This window comes from Nicotiana sylvestris, chromosome 4, assembly GCF_000393655.2.
Source record: "Nicotiana sylvestris chromosome 4, ASM39365v2, whole genome shotgun sequence".
NCBI lineage: Eukaryota > Viridiplantae > Streptophyta > Magnoliopsida > Solanales > Solanaceae > Nicotiana > Nicotiana sylvestris.
The window spans coordinates 93,857,801-93,868,835 of NC_091060.1; positions in this window are offsets into that span (position 1 = coordinate 93,857,801).

Sequence of the window (11,035 nt, forward strand, 5' to 3'; positions counted from 1 at the left end):
GGGCTAATTCGCAAGAGACTCATAAAGATAGACTCAAAAAGCAAAGTGAGATGATTTTTGACAAAAGGAACAAAGGAAAATTTTGAACACATATGACTATGTGAAGAAGAATGGGAAAATAAGACTTATCTGAGGGAAGCAGCCAGTTCCAATGATCATGACATGCATTTCGGATTGATCAGCTTAATCCGTCCAACCAATCATATTTTCAGTTCATGTCATGTCTTCATACTTCAAAAATCGGGCTTTCACTGATCCAATTTCTCTGTAAAGTCATGAGCCTCATTCGACTTGTAGTGCCCCGAAGGGTTTTCACCAACAAGCCTCTCCCATTTGTTCATATCTCAACTCACCATCGCCTTACGGTGCCTCCGAGGGTTTTCACTAATAAGACTCTCTCATTTTAAATTTTCTCTCAGCTCACCATCGCCTTATGGTGCCCGTGAGGGTTTTCACCAATAAAACTCTCTCATTTTAAATTTTTTCTCAACTCACCATTGCCTTACGATGCCCATGAGGGTTTTCACCAATAAGACTCTCATTTTATTCATTTTTCCCTTGTGCCCATGAACAAAGTGTTACCCATGATGTAAATCATACATCTATCTTGCTTGACTTGGCATCCTCAAAGATTGATCGGAAGGTCTTTCTTTGGATCGTAAATAGGCTTTTGGACAGGGTTAGAAAGAAAGGGTGGCATGAAAGATCAAAATAATTTAAGATGAAAAGGGTTCAAAATTACAACTTTTGGAATCAGATCTTTTTCAAAACCAAAACTTCTGCCCCAGTTTCTTTAAATCCGGGGAATTTTGGTTTTTTATTTTGATAGGACCGAATCGTGTAAGGCTGCCTACATATCCTTAAAAGGAATCAGGTCGAACGTAGTTCAAACGAAAATTGTTTGTTTTTGTTTCTTTTTTCTTTCTTTCTTTCTTTTCTCTTTTTTTCCTTTTCTTTTCTTTTCCCCTCTTTTTTTTCATCATCATTCATTTTTTATCATTTCATCATTTTTCATTTTTTCATTCTCTAATTCTGCTTCTGATTCCAAAAGAGGGGTATGAAGAAAATAAATAAGGCTCAAAAGGGGTAACAAAGGATGAAAGTATTTGGGTAACGGAACAAAAAACCTTCGCCATTTCAACTTTGAACATGCCAAGTACAAAATGCAATTTAAGATAAGCAAAGAACTCATACATAGTATCTCTTGACTGTATCAGAACTGATAGCCATATCTACAAATCTGCCTTCTATGTCTGTTAAATACAAAGCACCACTGGGCAACACTCTTGTCACCATGAACGGCCCCAACCAATTTGGGGTGAATTTTCCTTTAGCTTCATCTTGATGAGGAAGGATGCATTTCAATACCAGCTGGCCCACTTCAAATTTCTAAAGACGCACCTTCTTGTTGTATGCTCTTGCTATTCTCTTCTGATACAATTGACCATGACATACTGCAACCAATCTTTTCTCATCAATCAAACTCAACTGCTCTAACCAGGTTTTGACCCACTCATCATCATCAATTTCAGCTTCTGCGACGATCCGAAGGGATGGAATCTCAACTTCTGTAGGTATAACTGCCTCAGTTCCATATACCAAAAAATAAGGAGTTGCAGAACAGTAGTGCGATAACCCAGTAAGGCAAAAGGAATCTTTTCATGCCACTGCCTAGAACCTTGAACCATCTTACGAAGTATCTTCTTTATGTTCTTGTTGGCAGCCTCAACAGCTCCATTTGCCTTGGGGCGATACGGAGTGGATTTTCGATGCATAATCTTGAACTGTTGGCATACCTTTTTCATCAGATGACTGTTGAGGTTGGCAGCATTGTCTGTGATGATCACCTTAGGAATTCTAAACCGACAAGTAATGTTTGAATGAACAAAATCCACCACTGCCTTCTTGGTCACGGACTTGAAAGTTACAGCTTCAACCCACTTGGTAAAGTAATCAATGGCCACCAGAATAAACCTATGCCCATTTGACGCTGCCGGCTCAATTGGTCTAATGACATCCATGCCTCAAACAACAAAGGGTCAAGGTGCAGACGTTGTGTGTAACTCAGATGGGGCCGTGTACCTGGCATTGATGACACTTGCAAACAAAACTGATACAATCCCGTTCCATGGTGAGCCAATAATAACCTACTCGAAGTATGTTATTTGCCAAGACATACACATTCATATGCGGCCCGCAAACTCCAGAATGTACTTCGGCCATGATAGTTGAAGATTCTTTAGTATCTATGCACCTCAACAGTCCTAAATCTGGAGTCCTCTTGTACATGATTCCCCCGCTTAAGAAAAATCCACAAGCAAGACGTCGAATGGTTCTCTTTTGATCACCTGTGGCATGTACTAGATATACCCCCGACTTGATGTATTCCTTGATGTCATGGAACCAAGGTTCGCCATCAATTTCCTCTTCAACCACATTACAATAAGCATGTTGATCACGAACTTGGATATGCTAAAGTAGCTAATAATGTAACATTGACGCCAAAGTAGCTAAGGCATAGACAATCTCATTATGAACTCTGGGAATATATCTGAATTTTACTGACCTGAATCGTTGACAAAGATCATTCAGACACTGTCGGTACGATATGAGCTTCAAGTCCCGAGTCTCCCATTCTCCTTGAATCTGGTGAACCAACAAATCTGAATCTCCCAGAACGAGTATTTCCTAGACTCCCATGTCTATAGCTAACATCAAACCCAGAATGCATGCTTTGTACTCATCCATGTTGTTGGTGCAATAAAATCGAAGCTGGGTTGTTACAGGGTAGTATTGCCCTGTTTCAGAGATGAGTACAGCCCCTATTCCGACACCTTTCATGTTAGCAGCTCCATCAAAGAAGAGTTTCCAACCTGGCTTTTCATCATGGTCCACCTCGTCAACATGCATCACTTCCTCATCAGGAAAATAAGTCTTCAGTGGCTCATATTCATCCACCGGATTCTCGGCCAAGTGGTCGGCCAAGGCTTGGGCTTTCATCGCGGTCCGAGTCACATAGATGATGTCAAACTCTGTAAGTAAAATCTTCCACTTTGCAAGTATTCCCATGGGCATAGGCTTCTAAAAGATATACTTTAGAGGATCCATACAAGAAATGAGGTAAGTAGTGTAGGACGACAGATAATGCTTCAACTTTTGTGCCACCCGATCGCTTCAAACTCCACACTACTAAAAAGCAGGACGAATGGGTCACAATAGCTTTTACCCGATATGAGGGTCGGGATCGATTTCCACAGGGAGCTAGGAATGGAGTCTAGTATCTATCTAGACTAGAAGTGTGTATTTATTCCAAATGTCACTTCCATACATTTTTGGGATTTTAGATTATAAACTACTATTACCAAACTATTAATTGAAACTAGATTATGCTACAAGATAATTGTTAAGTTGTATCTAATGGGAAGAAGGGCACTAAGGTCGTGACATTACCTAGGTCTCTAATTGACGGGTAGAAGTTATTAAAGTTCGATTGATATAATTGGGGCTTATGCTATAACCGTTGCACAATTTTACCCACTCTCACACCTCTCCGTAGAGAGAGTGATTTTGCCCAATTGACTCTCTCGAGACCAAATAGGTAGGCAAATTAGATCAAGCAACTAGGGTTCAAGTAGGGTGATTACTCTCTCGAGGATTAACATGTTAACTGGGACTATCAATTCTCTTGAGTCCATCCCAATTCCTTGTTGGGTCAATTTTGGAGACTTAGGCTCTCTTTCTCAAGAAGAGCCAAGTCAACTTAGCACAAACTAGTGTTTGCAACCACCAATTCATAGATTAAACCATAAAATTGACCCAAATAACAAACACCCATAGTTAATCCAATAATAAATGGCAACACCCATCAATTACCCACACTAGGGTTGAGCCACAACCCTAGCTAATGGGTTTAGCTACTCATGCTTGAAGAAGAAAATAAAGAAATAGATGAAGAATAAGGCATATTAATTAAATGCTAATGTAAATACAGAGAATCTATCGTTAATTTGAAGCTAAGATGCCAAAAATGGCTACAAATAAGGTTCCCACGAGCGCAGCTCAACTTTGATATATCTGATAACCTAAAAAAATGGTAAAATGTTCTATTTATACTAGGCTGGAAAAATTGGACAAAAATACCCCTGCGGGGTCAGTGCGGGCCGCATAAAATGGACCACGGTCGCACTAGGCTCTTGGACTTCAGTTATGGGCTCTCTAAAATTGGGCTCCATAGACCGTGTAGAATGGACCGCGGCCGCGGAGGCAGCTGTCGCGGTCCGTACAACTATGACGCGGACCGCATTGGCATTTTCCATCTCTCTGAACATCTCTTCCGCAAACCGCACAAAAAGATAGTGCGGCCGCGGAAGCTTCACCGCGGACCGCGGAATGTGTACCGCGGCCGCATTACTTGAAGCCCATTTTTTGCCAACTCTCTGAATCGCCCTTCCGCGGACCGCACAAAAAGGTAGCGCGGCCGCGGAGCCTTCACTATAGACCACAAAATGTGTACTGCGGCGGCGTTGCCTAAGGCTTGGTTTTGCCTTCTCTCTGAATCACCTAGTGCGGCCGCATTCTATTTTGTGCGGTCCGCACTAGGCTTGTTTGCCCTCAGTTTACTTTGTCTTTGATACTTGAGTAGGTTTCACTCCGTTTGAGCCGATCTTTGACATTTCGTCACTTTGTCGATCAAACCTGCAATCAAGCATAACTTATGAGCCTTTTGGGACTATTTTATAACGATTTATAATCAAAGCATAAGCAAGAAGGAGCATAAAACTCGTTAAAATTTCTACTTATCAACTCCCCCAAACTTAAGCCTTTGCTTGTCCTCAAGCAAACAAAATAAGACCCACCCCCTAAAGGAAAATCCAAGTATTTCAACTATCCTAAAATAATCTCAACAAGCATCAATTGGGACTAACAACTGCCCTCAATACGAATGAATCATTAACAACATTTAAACTTTGAAATACTATGGATCAAGTGTGACACAAGAGCATCAAGAGTTGACTCATTACATCAAAGAACTCTCTCCATTCACTTTGGCCATTGTGGAACCCAAACTCACACATCCTCAACTCTCCCTAAACAAACCTCACCTTTTAGAGTATTAGCACACAACCGAGGTTAATGGGAATTCACTAATCTCTCTCAAGAAAAAGTCACAAGTCCAGCTCTAAGTACCATATGCTTGCCCCTCATGTAAGTATCCACTAATGTAAGCGTCCTTCAACTCAAGATCATATAGGGCTTTTGAGGAGTCAATGTGAAAGCTTTTGGTTCAGGGTAGGAAAAGTTTGGTCTAAATGGGTTCCATCATCCCTTAAGCACTTCTTTTGATTCATTTGGCACAATTCTCTTGACTCTCTAAGTATCTCACTTCTTTTTAAGGGGTTAGAGAGACGTAATGTCACTCTTTTTATTGCACTTTAAAGCGTTTCTCCTTTTTCAACTTTTTCCACACCTTTTTTTCTTTTGTTTTTTTTTCTTGAATCCCTTTTTATTCTTTTTCACATCGGGCTTTCTTTTTGTCTTTTTCTTTTCTTTTCTTTTCTTTTTCATTGCCTTCCTTTTTTTCGCTTTAGTACCTTTTACCACTTGTTCCTTCTCTCGTCTCTCCCCCCAAACTTAGACTTTTGTCATTGCTCAAGGGAAGATCGGGTGCCGAAAAAGGGTTTATTTTAGAATGGATATATGTTGATAGTATTGGTTCTTGAAAGATAAAGGTTTAAGGCTCAAAAGGGTTTACTAGGGAGTATATCATTGGTGGGCTATGGAATTGTTCAACTATCATTTGGATCAAGGAGAGCCTATAATCACTTCTCAAGCCAAATTTCACTTAAGATTTCACCTCAACAGACATTCAGGGCAAGTTCTAGACCATTGGCTCGGAACTTGGACTCATAATTCAATTTCTCATCACACAAGGTCAAGGATTATTAAAGACATAGAGTCGGGGACCCACAACAACCTTAGACACGATTTGAGCACACAATGGTCCCGAAAGACCACATGATGATTGTTTGGTCAATACAAGAGTCTCAAGGTCACGACTTTCACCATCCTAAACACAACGACTTGTCTTTGACCATGGGATCAAAGGCAACTGTGTTAGGCCCAAGTGAAGCTTTGCTTGAGGAAACCTTAACTAAAAGCTACCAAAAATAGAAACAAAAACGGACTCAAATCCTTAAGAAGGTTGTCATGCCATCCATCATCGGGAAGAGCCACCCTATTCACACAATACTCCACCTTTGGAAAGAACCGTGGCATTAAGAAAACCAAAGGCTTATTGAAAGCGCCAAAAACAAAACAAAAAGCTACGAGCCTATCTAAGGAACTAAAAACGAAATTCATTTTACGAAAATAGAAAATAAAATGAATGTGTACAATAGGGGATTTGAATATACAACGGGGATGAATATATACAATAATGTAACTTTATATATACAGACCAAATGAAAGATAAAAAGTGCGATAAAAGTAACTAAACGTAAAATTATATACAAACCAAAGATGAAAATCAAAAAGACATAAAATATAACAATATATACAATCATCCAAAAATGTAGGGCGCACCCCTCAAATAAAAGCTGGCATTGTCCCCAATGCCAACTAAACAAATAAGCACCAAAAAGTATAAGGAAAGGATATGGGAACTCCCTAAGCTGTGTCTGTCTGCATGGGATCATCAGTGGTCCCTGGGTCCTCTTCATGCACGGGAACCTCAGACTGGTTCCTGGTCTCCTGCTGCTCAGCTGCTAGGACTAGGGCCTGGACCTGGATGGGCTAAATATCAGGAACATCCTGTGGCTGACTGGAGAGAACCTCCGGTGGGTCCGCCAACTGGATGATCGCCTCATATGCACTAGGGAGCTTGCTCTTCTTCTTTGGAAGCCTCTGTGTCTGCTCCTACTGTGGCTCTGTTGTTGGTACTGCTGCTAGAGCTAGATCCTCAAATAGCAAGTCTAAATGCAGCGACCTTCAGTTTGTCCACATCCGCTCTAAGCTCCTACACAGACTCCTTGGAAGCCCGTGTTTTGCACAGCTTCTTGTGCTCCCTAGCAAGCTCTTTCAGGGCCTTGCCATGTGAATCTACTACCTTAGCCAAGGCACCCTGAGTACTGATGATCTTTTCCTGGTTCTCCAGGATCTTCTTCAATGTATCCTCAATGGCCTGTGGAAGTTGTGCTGGCTATGGTGCCGACTGGGCCGCAATGGTAGAAGTCAAGATGGACAACTTGGATGATGCAGCTGACATCCAGTTATTCAAGCTATAAAGTGTTTGGCTCATCTGGTAGGTAGTGATAGGATGGGCTTGGGAAGATGGAATCCCCGGGCCAGCTAAAGTAGAGGGACCATCAGTAGTGGAAGGTTCGGGAGGCATGTTAGCAACTGTGGAAGCAGGCTCAGTGGAGGGCTCTACCGCAACCGGCTCTTCAGACTGGCCGGTTGGGGCAGAAGCAGGCGGCTTGTAATTTTTGTCCTTGGGGTTATCTTACCCCTTCAGACCGTACCATGAAAACGGAGCCACAAGTTTGACCTTAATGTCAAAAGGTCTCTTTTCCACTTCCAGGTCCCTAAAATACATAGTGAGGGTGCTGGGAAAAGGGTGTTCTGGTCATGTTCAACCCCCACTGTAGAAATGACGCGGGACATCACATTGCCCACGTTGATAGGGTATCCTGCCATAGTAGATGCAGCAAGAACAGCTCGGGCTAGCAGAATAGTCTGATCATGGGTAGTGGGGTCGAGCCAACTACACACAAAAAGTCAACCATCCCCTAGCCTCAAAGTTAAAAGTCCTCCGAAGTATTTTGACCCCTGCTTGCAACCACTCTGGAACCGTACCCAGGACTGCCAGGTATGAGGCTAACCACGGACGAACCTCCTCGCCCATTGCCAACTTTTCATTGTAAAGGGACTTATCTTCTTTGTTGAACCCCAGGTATTCATTTAGTGCCTTCCCGGTAAATACCACATTTTTGTTTCGCACTTTGGTCACTTTAGTGCCCTTCAAGATGTGGGCCATATTTCTATAAAATTCCTTGACCATGTGCTCATTCGCCTTCACACAATTATCTTTGAAGTGCTCCCAACCCATTCGAGCTTGAAACTGTCTATGGATATTAGGGTGTAGGGGTAGAAGGTCTCTGTCAATAAAGCTCCTATCAAGAATCAACTTTCGTGCCGGCTACCATTCTCTAAACTTGTGGAACGCCACCTGGATGACTAATCTATCTTCCCAAACAGCGGGATTTCTAGTCCGGTCAACACCCCCAATCTGAGGCACACCACCCCCAGGTAACTCCCCATCTCCCTCATCACCTCTAGCACCCTCTCCAGATATTGATGTTGTGGGAGAGGTAGAGTATTCATCCCCACTACCTGCCGCTGAGCCCTCAGATGACCCAGAAGAAATGTTGATTGAAGCTCGAGCATCGGGGGAAGAGGAAGGAGTGTATCTATGTATAGCGTTCTCCGGATACGGGATGTATAGTGGGACTGAATCTGAAGAGATCTCTCGGGAGGGCTCATACTCACTCCCCGAGTAGTCAATGGCTTTGTCGGCCGCTTTGATTTCTTTCCTCATGTCCTTTATGTTTTTTCTAGCCTGGGGAGTGAGTTTTACCATCCTTTGCTTCCCTCCCCGGGAGTAATTACCTCGGCCCGATTATTTCGAGCCTTTGCCTCTTTGTTTAACCATTGCCTGCAAGCATAAACATCTAGCTTTGTTAGTATCAACACAGATAGTGAAAGATTTGTGGAAAATGAATTGCAGAACAGAAGATCAAAAGTTGCAGAACATATTGCAGAAACAGTGTACCGCAGTCCGCACAAAAAGGAGTGCGGCCGCATTGGGTGCACCGCGGACCGCACAAAAGCCACCGCGGTCTGCATTGGGGTAGGGTCTAGAAAACCACTCCTCTAAATCTCTCCACCGCGGTCCGTACAAAGTGGTACCGTGACCGCGGTGGGCCAGCGCAGACCACACTAAGTACAATGCGGCCGCGCTGGGTACAAGTCAACTTGCAGACACATGAGTATCGTGATCCGCACAAAATGGTACTGCGGACCGCGTCAGGGCACCGCGGTCCGCGGAGGGTGCTTAGTTCAGGCATTGAGTTAGGGTTTCCAATTTTTGCATTTTTGTTCAAGTTTTCACCTACTTTGTCCCTACTCAATTACCCAGTCATTATGCACATTAAGCACCCCAGAACTAACACTTAAACCAACCTAAGCTAACAAAAATAGAGAAAACAGGATGAAAAAGAAGTTACAGGCTAATAGTAATAAAATAAAAACAAAATTAATCAATTAAACGAACAAGGAATGAGTGAAATATTACCAGATGTGAAGATAAAATGCAATTAGTCAGTCTAAGCAAGAATTACGGTCACAAGAGAGTATGAACAGTAGCTTTTAGGTCTCTGAGTGTTAAAATTTCAAAAAGTGTAAATGGTGACCCATGAGCTCTATTTATAGAAAAAGATGTGGGACCCAGTCTTACCTACCAACGGCCGCACAAAACGAACAGCGGACCGCGCTGGATTTGTTCAGAAGAAGCTTGAGAAGGTAACCTCCACGGTCCGCACAAAATCGACCGCGGCCGCGGAGGTCCACCGCGGTCCGCACTAAATGGAATGTGGCCGGGATGGCAATCATGAGAGAGCACCTCACTTGTCCTTCACCAGTGCGGACCGCACAAAGTGCAATGCGGCCGCACTGGCAAACTCCAGAGACTGTTCAATTTTTCTAAAATGTTTTGTACTGCATCAACACAATCCCTGCAACTTCTCACAAACAATTAGCTCAAAAATAAATCCTAAACTACAAAGAAAATGAGAGAAAACAAGAAGAAAAAGACATGGGTTGCCTCCCAAGAAGCGCCTGATTTAACGTCACGGCACGACGCATGTTACCATCACATCACTTTAGATGAAGAAGTGCCACCACGTGGCTGTCATCAAATTTTCCAAGATAATGCTTGACCCGGTGCCCATTAACTTTGAAAACTTCACCATTTTTGTTCCTTAGATCAAGAGCACCAAATGGGGTCACAAACACAACTTCAAATGGCCCACTCCACTTTGACTTGAGCTTACTCGGAAACAGACGTAACCGGGAATTGAACAAGAGAACCATATCTCCAACCTTGAACTCCTTACCCCGAGCATATTTGTCGTGAAGGTACTTCATTTTGTCCTTATACAAGGATGAACTTGAGTAGGCATGGAATCTAAACTCATCGAGCTCATTGAGTTGTTCAACACGAAGATTTACCGTAATATCCCATTCCAAACTCAACTTCCTCAAAGCCCACATGGCCTTGTGCTCTAACTCAACCAGAAGATGACAAGCTTTTCCAAACACCAATCGATACGGAGAATCAGAGTTTTGTAAGCCTTCCGATAAGCCTATAGAGCATCATCCAACTTTTTCGACCAATCGGTCCTATTAGTATTGACAGTTTTTGACAAGATGCTCTTAATTTCTCTGTTGGAGACCTCCACTTAACCACTAGCTTGAGGATTATAGGGGGTGGAAACCTTATGATTGACACTGTACTTGGAATGCAACGTGTCGAAAGCCTTGTTGCAAAAGTGAGACCCCCTATCACTAATAATCGCACGAGGAGTAACAAACCTTGTGAAGATGCTCTTTTTAAGAAACACAACAACACTCCGGGCTTCATTATTAGGCAAAGCCACGGCTTCAACCTATTTTGAGACATAATCAACCGCCACGAGAATGTAAGTATTCCCACAAGAGCTAACAAATGGACCCATGAAATCGATGCCCCAAACATCAAAGATATCCACTTCAAGAATAGTATTGAGAGGCATCTCGTCCCTTTTTGAAATTCCGCCCGCTCTTTGGCACTCATCACATCTCTTCACCAAATCGCCCGCATCTTTGAATAAGGTGGGCCAAGAGAATCCACAACTAAGAACTTTCGAGGCGGTCCTCACCCCACCATGATGGCCACCATAGGGCGAAGAATGGCAAGCCTCTAAGATACTCAATTGTT